A 15737-nucleotide genomic window follows, 5' to 3' on the forward strand; every position below is an offset into this window, starting at 1 on the left:
TTGTGACTTGGATACTCTGAGCAGTGATAGATCCTGGGAAAAGGCTCCAGGACTTAGAACATGATCTGAACAAAACAGCGGTGCACAGTGGCATAGATAACGTGAGGGGCAGGCTCATTTCTCTAGAACTGAAGGAGTAATACTCTTCTTACTCATTCTTATTTTGAAACTCCAAAATTATTATGTATATAAAAAGCTGTTTATATCTGTTTATTCTGTCATTGTTGCTTCAGGATAAAGCTGGAAATGATCAAAGCAAGCAAGCAAGCAAGAAAGAAAGAAAGAAAGAAAGAAAGAAAGAAAGAAAGAAAGAAAGAAAGAAAGAAAGACAATTTGTTTCCTGGTTGTCTACCCTGTTCAAAAGACCCTGGCCTTTTGCCATTTGTCAAGCCACTCTAAAGCCAATGAATAATAATTTATAGCTTACTTCAGAGTGATGCTGATGGGTGAAAGATGCTCCTGATAGAATTTACACTAACACAGACAGGATTTTGTTTAGGTACAAGTCTCTTACCTAAACAACCGTAATTACTGTAACAGTCATGGATCCAAAGATTTCTCACAGACTCAGGCGATCAGTAACCATCAAGGTCTTATACTGTGTATAGTGTTCTAGACATGCTAGACATGGTCGTAACTACTGTGGAGCAAGGGCTGCTTCACAGAACTTGAGTGCTTATTTGATGACTGTAATTCTACGTGACACATGCTGTATCAAGAAGGCAAGATGGCTGGTCCCTCAGGGGGAAGGGATACCTCAGCATGGGCCCGCTGAGGCAGCCCCTTCCTTTCCTCCACACCTCACCACACATCACCCAAACATATCCCCACCACCACCACCACTTTATCTTTTTATAAATACATCAGGCACAAGACTACATTGGGGGACTGGTGAGATGGCTCAGTGGTTAAGAGCACTAACTGCTCTTCTGAAGGTCCTTAGTTCAAATCCCAGCAACCACATGGTGGCTCACAACCATCCTTAATGAGCTTTGATGCCTTCTTCTCGAGTGTCTGAAGGTAGCTACAGTGTATTCACATATAATAAATAAATAAATAAATAAACAAAAAACAAACAAATAAATAAATCTTTAAAAAAAAAGACTACAGTTGGCCTGAACTGGTATTTTATAGCACATTTGTAGAGTATATGAGGTGCTTCACTAATGCTATACATATTAAGGAAAATAATAGTCAAGTTTCCTGACGTAGTTTTGCCAGGTGCCTTTGCCTCCTGCTTGAGTGGAACTCAGGGCACTTATCTGACTTAAAAATCAAAACTCATCTTCAAAACAGCCAAATCTTGATGGCCATGATGAGCTCCACCTGCTTTGCTCTTCCATCATGGTATAAAGGCAATATAGGGCTTGATTCTAGAACCTTCCCTTCCCTTCCTTCCACTCCCTTCCACCAATTAACCAACAGATAGCACCAGCTGATGCAACCAAATGCATGACACACGTTATCTAAGGCCTCATGAACATGCAGCTGCAAGGTGACTAGATTGCATTTGGGCTACACAACAGCTGGAGTTATGGAGCTCAAGAGAAAATAAATTTTAAGAGTGCTGCATAACTCCAGAGTCTATCTATCATCTTCGGAGCCTACAGGGAAGGCCAGGGGGAGGACCTGACAAGCAGGCTGGTTTCAGTGGAATAACATACGGAAAATGTTAGACTGTGAAGACGAAGAAAGAAAAACCCACCACTATCGAACCTGGAGGTCTAGGAAGGTAAGCTGGTGAGTAACAGAGAGCCACAGAACAACATTCTGAGTAAGGAGTTCGTGAAACCGGATGATTAACCAGGTGTGGTAACCCACACCATTAAGCTAGCACTTGGCGAGACAAGGCCACAGGGCCATGAATCCAAGGCCAACTTGAGCTATACGGTGAGCTCAAAGCCAGTGTGGGCTACAGACTATGACTCTGTTCCAAAACACAAAGCAAATATAGAACAGGTATTAGAAAAAGATGAGCATCCTAACTGGATACTTCTGGGGGGACTTACAGTGGGCAAGAGATTGAGAAGTGCTGTGAATGGGAAGAGAGAGAGAGAGAGAGAGAGAGAGAGAGAGAGAGAGAGAGAGAGAGAAACACCTCGAGGTTCATGTAGCCACACAGGGAAGATAGGAGGAGACAAAATCATAGTTTTGAATCTAAGTGACTGGAAGGCCAAGGCTGAGGCAGCCAGGAAAACAAACACCACAATGTATTAGTTTGGTGGTCAGCTTTGGAGTGATTGCTAAGTTACCTGGACTCTTGAGCAGCTCTGAGTATAAAACTGAAAATCATACTGGAGAGAGGTGTATTATACAAAGGCATATAATATAGTAAATCATGCTTTGATTTAACATTTGAATTATTTGCCTGCTTCCAAAGGTTTTAGAAACCATGTCAACCACATGATTTTTTTATATGTGTATATTCTCACAGGTCTAGAGAAAGGATTACTGTCCCTTTAAAGGGGGTCAGCACCCTAGTCCCCCACCACCCAAGATCCCTGTGACTCATTTTTATTCCTCAACCTTACCTTTGTAGGTTGATTTTGAGCACCCAGAAAAGTCAACCCTGGGGTAGTAACAAGTATAGGAACAAACAACCAAACATAATGAACCAAATTCAACTAAACCTGTCAGCTCCCAAGAAGCAGCCTAGCTAACCATTTGAATTTCTCTCTCTTTCCATTCTGTACAGTTCTCTAAGAAGAGAAGAGATTGCAAAGGGCTGTTAGGAAGGTTCTGTGTAAAAGCACTGACTCCCTAAAGTTGTCACACACACACACACACATACACACACACATACAGGGGACACTTCATATACACATAACAGGAAGTTCTTAAATAATAATAAAAAAGGAAGAAAATACCATATTTCCAGACATCTCCTGGTTTCTGAGATCAGTAGGGCTGAAATGACACGTAGCCTGAGATTTGCCCTAAATTCTTCATACAAATGGGAAGAGGCGGGATAAATGGAAAGATGGATGTTGTGACTTGCTGGGAACCTCGCACAGTGCTGAAAGATCCTAAAAGTGATCCAAATGTCTGGGAAGGAGATCAGTGTGGTCCAGCGCCTGTCTCTCGGCTCTGAGCTCAATCCCCACCACACCGTAACAGAAAATGTAATAAAGTCGATGTATAAGGGAACCAATAAAGTCAAAGTTTTATGATTAAATTTCACAGCAGTGTTGGAGTTCATCTCCCAGGCAGATGCAGAAGCAGAAGCAGGCTTGAGTAGTGGTGACAGGAAGGATGAACTGCCACCTGCCTAACTTCAAAGCAGAGAGGAGGGAAGGAGAGGGGGAGAGGGAGAGGGAGAGGGAGAGGGAGAGGGAGAGGGAGAAGGAGAGGGAGGGGGAGGGGGAGGGGGAGAGGGAGAGGGAGAGGGAGAGGGAGGAGAGGAAGGGGGAGGGGGAGGGGGAGAGGGAGAGGGAGAGGGAGAGGGAGGGGGAGAGAGAGGAAGCCTTACCACAGGGCATCTGTCTGCTCTTCAAAAGCATCCCAAAGGAAATATTTATCTTTTCCTTCCTTTGAACTGGAACTTAATTGCCAAAGCACAGGATGACCCTAGAAAGAAACTGCCTTCCCACTACACAATATTTATCTCATGGTGGTCCCTTTACTATTGACCTAATGTCTGGCTGCCAGTCACAGAAATTACTGCATGGCGTGGGGGTGGGGGTGGGGGAATGATCAGCCATTCCCTTAAAACAATTTACAAAATAAAACTGAATGGGGCTGGGAGTTCAAGCCAGCCACTGCTACCTAACAAGTTTAAGCCAGCCTGGGCTGGAAAATAGAAGATGGGAAAGAAAGATGCTGGAGATGAGTTGAGAGAGGGAGTTGGGAGCAGATACAAGCAAAGCATAAACAGAAAGAAAATATCCTTTAACATTTTTGTTTTTGCTCCTCATGATCATGGCTACAAGATGATGCAAAACAAACAAACAACAGAACTCAGCGTATAAGGACCATAGCTCCCATAACTGATGCCATTGCAGAGTGCATCCTGTACAAACACAAGGACGGGGCCTTTACAAAGGTTGGAACATAGAGGGCGCTGCCCCAAGCAAGTATCTTTGTTGCTTCTGTGCAACCCAGACTTCATTACTTCACACAGCAGGATGGTTTCCAAGGACCAAATGCCTTACAAGACTTAGGCCTGCTGGTGCTAGCCCACAACTACCACCAAAGCCCATGAAAAGAGCTGGTTTCCTATGGCTGGAAGAAGTATATCCTGGAAAAAGCAAAATAAAATAAAAATTACACTTGACCAAAAAAAAAAAAAATCATCAAGTTGGGTGTAGGTGCCATATATACTTTTAATCCCAGCATTAAAAAGGTAGAGATAGCTGGAGTTCTTTATGAGTTTGAGGCAAGCCTGGTCTACATACGTCCCAGCCAGCCAGTGCTATGCAGAGAGACATTTTCTCAAAGTAAAAATAAGTAACATTTATTTATTTATTTATTTATTTACTTGTGGAGATGTGCTTGCCATAGAATGTGCATGGTAATCAGAAGGTAATTAATTCTCGGTGGTCACTTTTCTCCCTCCACCACGTAGGTTCCAGGAGTTAGGGTATTTAGCCTTGGTGGCAGGCTCCCATACTTGGCCAAGCGATTTCATTAGAACTCTTGAACTGATCTGTACACAGAAGTGCATCCTCTCTCTGAACACTTAGAAGAAGAGTTAAGGGCTGACAAGATAGCTGGTTGTGTAAAGGTGTCTACCCTACTGCCAAGGCTGAGGTTTGGTGATGAGAGAGAACCCTCCTTCAAGTTATCCTCTCACCGGATAAGAACCATCAGTACTCAGGAAGTGGAATCAAAAGGACCAGGAGTTCTAGGTCATCCTTGGCTATATACTGAGTTTGAGGGAGTCCTTGTCTTAAAAATATGTGTGTGTGTGTGTGTGTTTGCATATACAATATATAATATTATTGTATAGTGTAAGTTTCCATGTATTTTCAGCTTTCTTATTATGCACTTATCTTCTTACTTTTTTATAATAATTTATATTTGTTGGTTGACTGTCCATGCGCACATGACATGCGCATGTTGTGGTACTGAGATCACAGAACAACTTTAGGAGTTCTTTCCTTCTACCAGTTGGAACCCGAGAATCAAACTCACATCACTGTGCTTGGCCTTACCTACTGAGCCACCTCACTGGACCCTCATCTTTTTTAACATGAACACAACTAAATCAGGAAAGAAATATAAGAAGGCCAAACTCAATGATTTCTTTGTAATAGTTAAGTCTACGTTAGCATGAACCAAATAGTATAGACGGCACAAATAATCCATAAACCAATAAGCTCAAGTGTCATTAAAAATGTCATGCCATAGGTAGGAACGACAAGGCTCTCTTGCTTCATAGTTACCAGGGAGATATTAACAAGTAAGTTTTCTTTTGAGTCAGAGTTTTATACATCTTAGACTAACCTTGAACTCTTTGTAGCGCTGAGGATGGTCTTGAACTTATTATCCTCCTGCCTCTGCCTCTACCCAGTGCTGGGATTCTAGGTGTGCACCCAATGCCTGGTTTATACTGGTTCTGGGATGGAACCCAGGACTTTGTGCGTGCTAACTGAGCTGCACCAGCCTTATCAAGTGATGCTTGAGTAAAGCTGTGAGTTCAAAGCCATAGATACAGACTTAACATCTACCTATCCTACCTATGTCGAAGAGCCGTGGATATGTCTTTTCACCCTCAACACTAGGGATTCAGGAAGAGGTATTTTCTAAATAAGCTGAATCCTAGATCCTTTTGTTTAGTCTATTGTAGTTCCTCCCCATAGGAAAGGAAGACAGTAACTTCCCTAAACAGCTCTTTCCCTTTGATAAGATACAAGTTTCACAAACAGAAAAGCAAATTAGGAGACACCTGTGGATTAGACCTACAATACTAAAAAAGAGGAGGAGGTAGAATTAAGAAGCAACCACAAGGACCCGAGTTCAGATCCCTAGCACCCAGCTAAAACCTGGCTAGGGTAGCTCTTATCTGCAATCCCAGTGTGGAGTGGATCCCTAGACTTCAATGGTGCCTCAGTGGTTCTCAACCTTCCCAATGCTGTGACCCTTTAATACAGTTCCTCAGGTTTTGGTGACCCACCCCCAACCATAAAATTATTTTCTTTGCCACTTCATAATTTTAATTTTGTGGCTGGTATGAATCATAATGTAATTAATTGTGTTTTCCGGTGGTCATAGGTGACCCTCCCCCTCCTGAGGGGTAGCAAGCCACAGGTTGAGAACTGCTGAATAGATAAGCTTCAAGCTCAGGGAGAGAAGCAGTCTCAAACAATCAGGGGACTGGCACTATACACTGGTCAAAAGCCCATGAACAGAGAACCATCAGCCTATGGCGTCCAGCAAGGGTAAGAGGCTCGGCAGACACTATTGACACTCTGCTGAATTGACAGCTTGTCAAACTGTGTACTAAATGCTTAGACTAACCTTGAACTCTTTGTAGAGCTGAGGATGGTCTTGAACTTATTATCCTCCTGCCTCTGCCTCTACCCAATGCTGGGATTCTAGGTGTGCACCCAATGCCTGGTTTATACTGGTTCTGGGATGGAACCCAGGACTTTGGGCGTGCTAACTGAGCTGCACCAGCCTTATCAAGTGATGCTTGAGTAAAGCTGTGAGTTCAAAGCCATAGATACAAACTTAACATCTACCTATCCTACCTATGTCGAAGTAATATGTCTTTTCACCCTCAACCCTAGTGATTCAGGAAGAGGTATTTTCTAAATAAGCTGAATCCTAGATCCTTGTCTATAGGAACAAGCCTTTTGTTTAGTCTATTGTAGTTCCTCCCCATAGGAGGAGATAAGTAGAAAGTATAGATAAGTGCTGCTCTTAGCCTTGGTCAGGGAGACCTTTTTTTTTTATTTTTTTTTTAATTTTATTTTTTTGCTTGCAGTGGGCAATGTTTAAAGTGCTGAGAACAAGTGACTGTTTCCTGCCCAATCAGAAAAGGATCATCTACATCGCTACCCCCAGGGCTCAGAGAACACAGTGAAAGAGGGAGAGGAAAGGATGTAAGAGCTGGATGATGGCCAGGAATTCTGTAAAAAGGCTGTTTCTGGACAGGACATGGCTGTTACAGGCCTGAACTCACAACAGCTCTGATTACCTGTTGTGGTCGTTTGAATGGGTTTGGCCCCCATAGATTCATGTGTTTGAATACCTGGCCATAGGGAGAGGTGATGTGAAGAGGTGTGGCCTTATTAGAAGAAGTGTGTCACTGAATAGTCCAGCTTTGAGAGATCCGATGTTCAGTCATTGCCCAGAGTGGAGAAGAGTCTCCTCCTGGCTGCTTTCTAATCAAGATGTAGAATTCTCTGCTCCATCTCCAGCACCAGGTTGGCCTGTATGCTGCCTCGCTTCCCACCATGATGATAACGGACTAAACCTCTCAAACTGTAAGCCAGCTCCAAATAAATGTTGTCCTTTAGAAGAATTGCCATGGTCATGATGTCTTTTCCCAGTAATAAAACCTGAACTAAGTCAGAAGTACAAGATCTGCACAAGATGGAGTTAATTAACATTCCAGTATGGATAGGGGAGAGACTGCTAGGAGAAGGGGAATCATTTTTCTTTAGTGCTATAGCCACTGGTAAGAAGACTATGGTGCAGTAAATCACACCCCTCCATACACACACACACACACATAAACACACCACACACACACACATATGCACATGGAGTGAGAAAGAAAAAGGGAGGATTCCAGAAAGTAGGAGGGAGATAAAAGAGGGTAATGGGGATTGAATACAATCAAAGTAAATGTAAAAAATTGTCAAGAAATAAGTAAACAAATCCATATCTTTACAAAAGGTGGACAATGAGGAACCATGACATATTTTTAGCTTCCACATTTACATGCCCATATGTGCAACATGCATTCATATGCACACACATGAACATGCACTACACATATAAGCACAGAAAGCTTTCCATGGATTTGTACTTGTGGAAGAATTATTTGGGTAATGGAGAGTGCGTATTGCACAAATACTTTCAGATTGATTATTTAGTAGTTCCTAGACTAAAACCAGAAGCCTATTTGATTATGACCCATATAGATTTATCACAGTCCAGGTACACACATAGGTACATAACCATACAACAAACTTTATCGATCCAATTCTTCCAGTAGATATAACCCACTGCCCTGCTTCCCACTTGATTCCACTTGGCAACTCACTAAAAGCATACTGCTTGTGCCCTCCTGAACCCGCATTACTGATGCGTTCCAACCAGTAATTTGGGAAAGGGTGCTCAGAAATACCGTGAGACTGAAACCATGTCTAGAGATGTGAGTTCATTATGGCTTCATCTGGGCTCCTCTAATAGTCAAGTTACGACAGGTCTCCTCAGACACAGTCACCCACGTGTGGGTGTGAGAAGACTGCTTGCCACATCTGAGATCAAACGAGCTCTCGACGGCTGCAATCTTTTCAACCACAAAGGCAAGCTTGCAATCATTACCACGCTCTTTGTCTGGTGGGGAGGCGGCCAGATTCCCAAGGTTTCACTAATTCTACTGTGAGGCAGACTCTTTTAAGCGTTGCTGCTGTCCAACTGTGCTCAGCTGTGCTTTATGCACTGCCAGGAGAAATGGAGAAACAAGGCTGGCGAGAACCAGAGCGCTTCTCAACCTATGGGCTGTTACCCACCAGAGGGGCTCGACCGACCCTTTTCACCCAGATCGCCTAAGACCATTGGAAAACACAGATATTTGCATTATGATTCATAACGGTAACAAAATTACAGCTATGAAGTAGCAATGAAAATCATTTTATGGCTTGGGGGGGCGGTCGGCATGGCATGAGGAACTACGCTAAAGGGTTGCAGCATTAGGAAGGTTGAGAACCACTGGCTGAGCAGGTACAGGTGCTTGAGACAAGAGACTGATGAGCTGAGGCTAATCCCCAGAACTCAGGTAACAATGCAAGGACAAGACTCCACAAACTTGTCTTCTGATAGCCACAAACCTGTGGATGGCAAGACACACCCCTCTCTGGCAATAACAATAAACTTAAAATCTTTTTTTAAGAAATGGAAGAACAAGCCAGGCAGTGGTGGCACACGCCTGTAATCCCAGCACTTGGGAGGCAGAGGCAAGCAGATTTCTGAGTTCGAGGCCAGCCTGGTCTACAGAGTGAGCTCCAGGACAGCCAGGGCTACACAGAGAAACCCTGTCTCGGAAAAAAGAAAGAAAGAAAGAAAGAAAGAAAGAAAGAAAGAAAGAAAGAAAGAAAGAAAGAAAGAAAGAAAGAAAGAAAGAAAGAAAGAAGAGAGAGAGAGAGAGAGAGAGAGAGAGAGAGAGAGAAAGAAAGAAAGGAAAGAAAGAAAGGAAGGAAGGAAGGAAGGAAAGAAAGAAAGAAAGAAAGAAAGAAAGAAAGAAAGAAAGAAAGAAAGAAAGAAAGAAAGAAAGAAAAACAAAGGAAAAAGAAAAAGAAATGGAAGAACAGGGCTGGAGAGATGGCTCAGTAGTTAAGAGCACTGACTGCTCATCAGACGGCCCCGAGTTCAAATCCAGCAACCACATGATGGCTCACAAACATCTGTACAGCTACAGTATGCTCATATACATAAAATAAATAAATAAATCTTTAAAGAAAGAAAAAAGAAAAAAACAAAGCAAACAAACAAAACTGGGAAGGTTAGGTTTAAAAAAAAATGGAAGAATAAAGGCAGAGAAGTGCTTAAGTGGCCATGTGGGAATAAAAAAGTAAAACAAAAGTTGTGACTATAAAACAGAATAGTTACCCGGTCTTTAGTTTTTCTGAGCAGAAATGGGTGCTATTATTACTATATTGAAAGACAGCACAGCTATCGGCTAGAAAACCTGTGACCGAGTTCTTCTGAACTGTTTGGTAAGTCTCTCCGATCTTATTCTTATCACAGATGAAATGGATGCTAATATTCTGAGGCAGTTATACTAACACTGGAATAAACGGGATTCATCAAGTGTCCCCTCTGTGGCTACTGCCCTCCGACAGTGCTTAGCTCCCAGTCCTTTGAAGTGCCTTACCCTCCTTTCCAGAGTGAACCCAAAGCCAATGAGTTCTTGATGTGAGAGTATAAAGATTTGGCCACAACTGGGAGACCACACAACTTCATATGTCTATCCCAGCTGCAAAATTCCCCTGGGGTCAGTCAGTCACAGCATGGCCAAACTTCTTCCCAATCTTTCCCAGGAAAGCCAAAATCATGGCTTCACAAATTCCTTCTGCTAACCAGACATCCTCTTCTCAGTGGTTGTTGCCTCTCTCCTCATATGTACATTTTAGAAACTTAGGTCCTAGTTCACTGCTGCTGAGAGGCTGTCGTAGGAGGTAAAAATGAATGAATTAGGTCATGATATTTGTATTATTTTATGATTTTTTGTATATTTGTATGATTTTATGAAAATCATTAATTTTAACATTTTTATATTTATTCTATTTTACTAGAATTATTTTCCTTGTAAATCTTCAATTGTATCAGAAAATGTTTATAATTCCTCATCTATTAATTTACTAATCTTCTTTATGTCGGCCATTTTATTTGTAGTGTTTTCTGTCAAAAACATAACTTTTAATGAGTTTTTTAAAATATTTCTTTGATTTTATGAGAATTATTTCCTCATAAATCTTCAATTTTATCAGAGCATGTTTATAATTCCTATTCAATTAATTTACTCATCTTTATATCGGCCATTATATTTGGATTATTTTCTATGAAATCGTTAATTTTAACGTGTTTTTTATATTTATTCTATTTTATCAGAATTATTTTCCTTGTAAATCTTCAATTTTTCAGAAAATGTTTATAATTCCTCCTCCATTATCTTACTAATCTTTATGTCAGCCATTTTATTTGTATTATTTTCTGTGAAAATCGTTACTTTTAAGGTGTTTTTTATATAGCTCTCCATTTTTATCAGAATTATTTTCCTTGTAAATGTGATGAGGGATGAGTTTGGTCTTCTCTTTAGGATGCTCTAGGATTCTTCCTGACTCTCCTGTCTTCCACCACAGGCCCAAAGACCCTTCAGTCTTGGACTTTGCATCCTACAGAGTGGTAAGTGAAAGCAATTTATTTTCTTTATGTATTAAAAACCATGGGAGGAGGGGAGGGGCGGAAGAGGCTGGAAACGGAGACAGCTGGTAGAGTTTGCCTAGGCGTGAAGTCCTAGGATCTCTCCCGGCACCACATACAACAAAGAAACAAAACCCACTATCTATGCCAAATGCCGGTAGTCCTAGAACACCAGACACCTTTGGTTACACTGTGAGCTTGAGGCCTGCCTATGCTACACCACATTGTCCCAACATGAAACAAACAAAACAATTAAACTATCATCTCCCCATAGAAATGATCAAAACCAAATTGTATCAATGGAAAGTTTCACTGGACATATACCATCCAAAAACCAGCAAGGCCTTTCCAGGTCCATCAAGTACTTCCAACTGCCCTGCATGGTCTACATTTCTGATATTTAAAGAGCTGTACAACACACCCTTAAAACCCAATTCACTATTATTCTTTAATGTGCTACAAAGAAAACCAGCAGCAACTCCAGCTCTGGTCACTCTCCAGTCTCCACACCTTAACTTAAAGGCGGGCTTTGTGGAGGTGGAAGAGAACTGTCTTCATAGTTCCCATTTGGTTTCCTTGTTAACACATATAGAACTTTGTCTAAAAGAAAAAAATATATATATCAGATGTCATATCCACAGCCTATGTCTAAAAATAATTCTTTTTTCAAAATTTTAAAAATAGTGATGGCTCAGTAGTTAAGAACACTGGTTGCTCTTCCAGAGGACCTAGGTTCAATTCCAAGCACCCATATGGCAGCTCACAACTCTTTATAACTCCAGTTCTGGGGGAATCAGACACCCTCACACAGAGATGCAGGCAAAATACCAATGCACATTTTATATATTAAATAAGAACTTTTTAAAGAATTTAAAAATATTATGATTGTGTGTGTTTGTGTGCATGAGCAAATGATTTGGGGGACAGAACATGTCATGGTGGGTGTGTGTGTGTGTGTGTGTGTGTGTGTATACAGAGCAGAGGTTGAACTCTGTGGAGCTGACTCTATCCATCCACCATAGACAGGTTGACTGTATCCATCCACCATTGACAGGTTGACTCTATCCATCCACCATTGACAGTTTGACTCTATCCATCCACCATTGACAGGTTGACTCTATCCATCCACCATTGACAGGTTGACTCTATCCATCCACCATTGACAGGTTGACTCTATCCATCCAGCACTGACAGGTTGACTCTATCCATCCACCACTGACAGGTTGACTCTATCCATCCACCACTGACAGGTTGACTCTATCCATCCAGCACTGACAGGTTGACTCTATCCACCCACCACTGACAGGTTGACTCTATCCATCCACCACTGACAGGTTGACTCTATCCATCCACCACTGACAGGTTGACTCTATCCATCCACCACTGACAGGTTGACTCTATCCATCCACCACTGACAGGTTGACTCTATCCATCCACCATTGACAGGTTGACTCTATCCATCCACCATTGACAGGCTGACTCTATCCATCCACCATTGACAGGTTGACTCTATCCATCCACCATTGACAGGTTGACTCCATCCATTCACCATTGACAGGCTGACTCTATCCATCCACCATTGACAGGTTGACTCTATCCATCCAGCACTGACAGGTTGACTCTATCCATCCACCATTGACAGGTTGACTCTATCCATCCAGCATTGACAGGTTGACTCTATCCATCCACCATTGACAGGTTGACTCTATCCATCCACCACTGACAGGTTGACTCTATCCATCCACCACTGGCAGGTTGACTCTATCCATCCACCACTGACAGGTTGATTCTATCCATCCAGCACTGACAGGTTGACTCTATCCATCCACCATTGACAGGTTGACTCTATCCATCCACCACTGACAGGTTGACTCTATCCATCCACCACTGACAGGTTGACTCTATCCATCCACCATTGACAGGTTGACTCTATCCATCCACCATTGACAGGTTGACTCTATCCATCCACCACTGACAGGTTGATTCTATCCATCCACCATTGACAGGTTGACTCTATCCATCCACCACTGACAGGTTGACTTTATCCATCCACCATTGACAGGTTGACTCTATCCATCCACCACTGACAGGTTGACTCTATCCATCCAGCATTGACAGGTTGACTCTATCCATCCATTCAGTTTGCCAGGACTGGCCTCAAGTATCACTTCCTCACTGAGCCATCTCACTGGCCCATTACATTTTTAAAATTTCTTTTGTTTTATGAGATTACAATATAATCACATCATTTCCCTTTTCTACCTCCAGACCTTCCAATTGTTCTTTCAAATTCTTGAACTTTTTTTCATCTATAGTTGTTACACACATTATGTATATACATAGATATCCCTAAACACATAAATACAACCTGTTCAGTCTGCACAATGCCTTTTATTCCTGTGTTTTCAGGGCACACCTTCTGGTATTGGTTAACCGGTTGTTCTGCTCTTCCTTGGGGAAGACTGTTTCTCCTACTCTCAGGATGCCTTAGTTACCGGAAGATGTTTGTGTAGGGTTGAGGCCGCCTAAGCTTTCCCCATCAGTGTTAGCTCAGGTTGGTTAGACTTTATGGATGCCTATAATTATTTTTTAAAACAACAATTGTCTTTGTTTATAAAGGTGATAAAAATCTAACACCTCAGGGAGCTTATTACAGTTTTAAAAGGCAAACAAATACGTGCGTCTCAAATCTCATGTTTAAGTAGTTTAATTTAAAATACCCAAGAAATTATTTGCATTAAATTTGCCATTGTTAAGTAAAAAGAAAAATCATATTTTCAAGAAAAAAAATTACAAAATATATTTATTAGAGCATATCCAAGAAGCTTAGTTGGTGTCATTAAGTCAGTATCATCTACTAACAATGCCAGACTGGGAAAGTGGCTTTACCCAGGGGGGGGAGAAGAGGAAAAATATAAATTACTTTGATGTTTTTGATTGCACTGATTAACACCAAAATGCCATCAAGTGCGACTACCATTCCTATATTATTTAATTGAAAATGCAATTTGGGTGTGGTGAGGCTTGCCTTTTACTAACCTCAGCACTTGGCAGGCAGAGACAAGAGAATTTAAGGCCAGCCTGGTCTACAGAGCGAGTTCCAGTACAGCCATGGATATACAGAAAAACCCTGTAGAAACAGTCACCTCCCTCACCTACCCCCAAACACACACAAGAAGAAAATGCTTTTTTTTTCATCTAATATATTATAATCGTGGTTTCCTCTCCCTCCTCTTCTTCCAGTACAACTAGCAACATTTTCTAACTTCTTTAATTAATTACTTCCACATCCTTGAAAGGGGACAAAACTCAGGGATTATAACCCTGCCTGATGCTGACCATGGGGCCTTAGGTGACTGTGGACAATACACCTAAGTTCCCTCTTCCTCAGCTATAGTACAGACACAGGATGGCACCCGTGTCACAGGATCACCAGGAGTATTAAGACCCAGGCACAGGGCTGGGAGGGATGGCACAAACGAAAAGGCTAGCTGTGGAGGGCAGAGCCACTTGGAATGGAAGCCAAAGCTATAATCTCTCCATAGCAAGGCAAAGCCCTGTCTCTTAACCAACTAACGAAATAAACAGAGGCCATAACACACTAAGGAATTCAGCTGGGCATGGGGCTTGAGAGAAAGGTGACTGAGCAGTTAAAAGCCCTTGCTGCTCTTCTAGAGGACCCCAGTTTGGTTTCTGCACCCATATCAGATCACAAGCAACTCCAGCTCCAGAGGATCCACTGTATCTTTCTGCCTCCACAGGCACCACACACACACACACACACACACACACACTACACATAAAGGTATTTAAAATACACCTTTAAATTAAAAACAAAAAACCAAAATAGCTGGGCAGATTAGATAGTTTGGTGGCAAGTGCCTGTAATCCCAGCACTCAGAAGACAGAAGTCATTGTTCAGTTCAAGGTCAGACTAGTCCCTGCCTCAAAGAACAAAAACATCCCCCACCCAAATCAATAATACATTTATTTATTTGTAGGTAAGCACATGTAGAAGCCAGAAGACAACTTGTTGGAGCTCTCAATCTACACCATGTGGATTTCAAGGATTTAACCCACTGAGCCATATTATATATTATAATAATTATATATTATATATTATTATATTATTATTATATAATCATATATATAAATATATATATATATTTGGTGAATGCTCCAAATGCATTATTTACTGGCTATATGATCTCAACTGAGAAGTCACTCAAGTCTTCAGTGTATCAATTTTTCTTATCTTTAAATTACAGGGTGTGGTTACAGATAAATAAGACTGTATGTGTACTCTTAAGGCTTTAAACTGCTGAGAAAGTCAGATTAGAATACACATCCCAGTGCTTATCTAATGCCTACACTATGCCAGCTCAGCATATCCCCAAAGTACTAGTATCTCTGGCTCTAGTATTTGGGACATTTATATTGAGGTCATACCATCATCTCTGAAGGGCACAGGGCCAGACTGGGCTACACAGTAAGGCCAGACTGTGTCTCAAAACAAAACAGAATTAAGCATAGCGACAGCTATACATGAAGACGTCAAGCTGGACATGCACAGCAGCACACACATGCAATCCTAGCACCGAGACAAACTAGATTGCAGAATCCCACCGTCTGCTCTACCA

At 41.8% G+C, this 15737-nt stretch overlaps 1 protein-coding gene across 1 annotated transcript in view; it reads right to left on the reverse strand.

Annotated features, from left to right (window-relative positions):
* Nucleotides 1-15737, reverse strand: part of Dcbld1 (discoidin, CUB and LCCL domain containing 1) — a 99264-nt gene that overhangs the window by 62969 nt on the left and 20558 nt on the right. The gene's annotated exons all lie outside the window — the stretch shown is intronic.

Source organism: Apodemus sylvaticus, chromosome 19 (assembly GCF_947179515.1).
Source record: "Apodemus sylvaticus chromosome 19, mApoSyl1.1, whole genome shotgun sequence".
NCBI lineage: Eukaryota > Metazoa > Chordata > Mammalia > Rodentia > Muridae > Apodemus > Apodemus sylvaticus.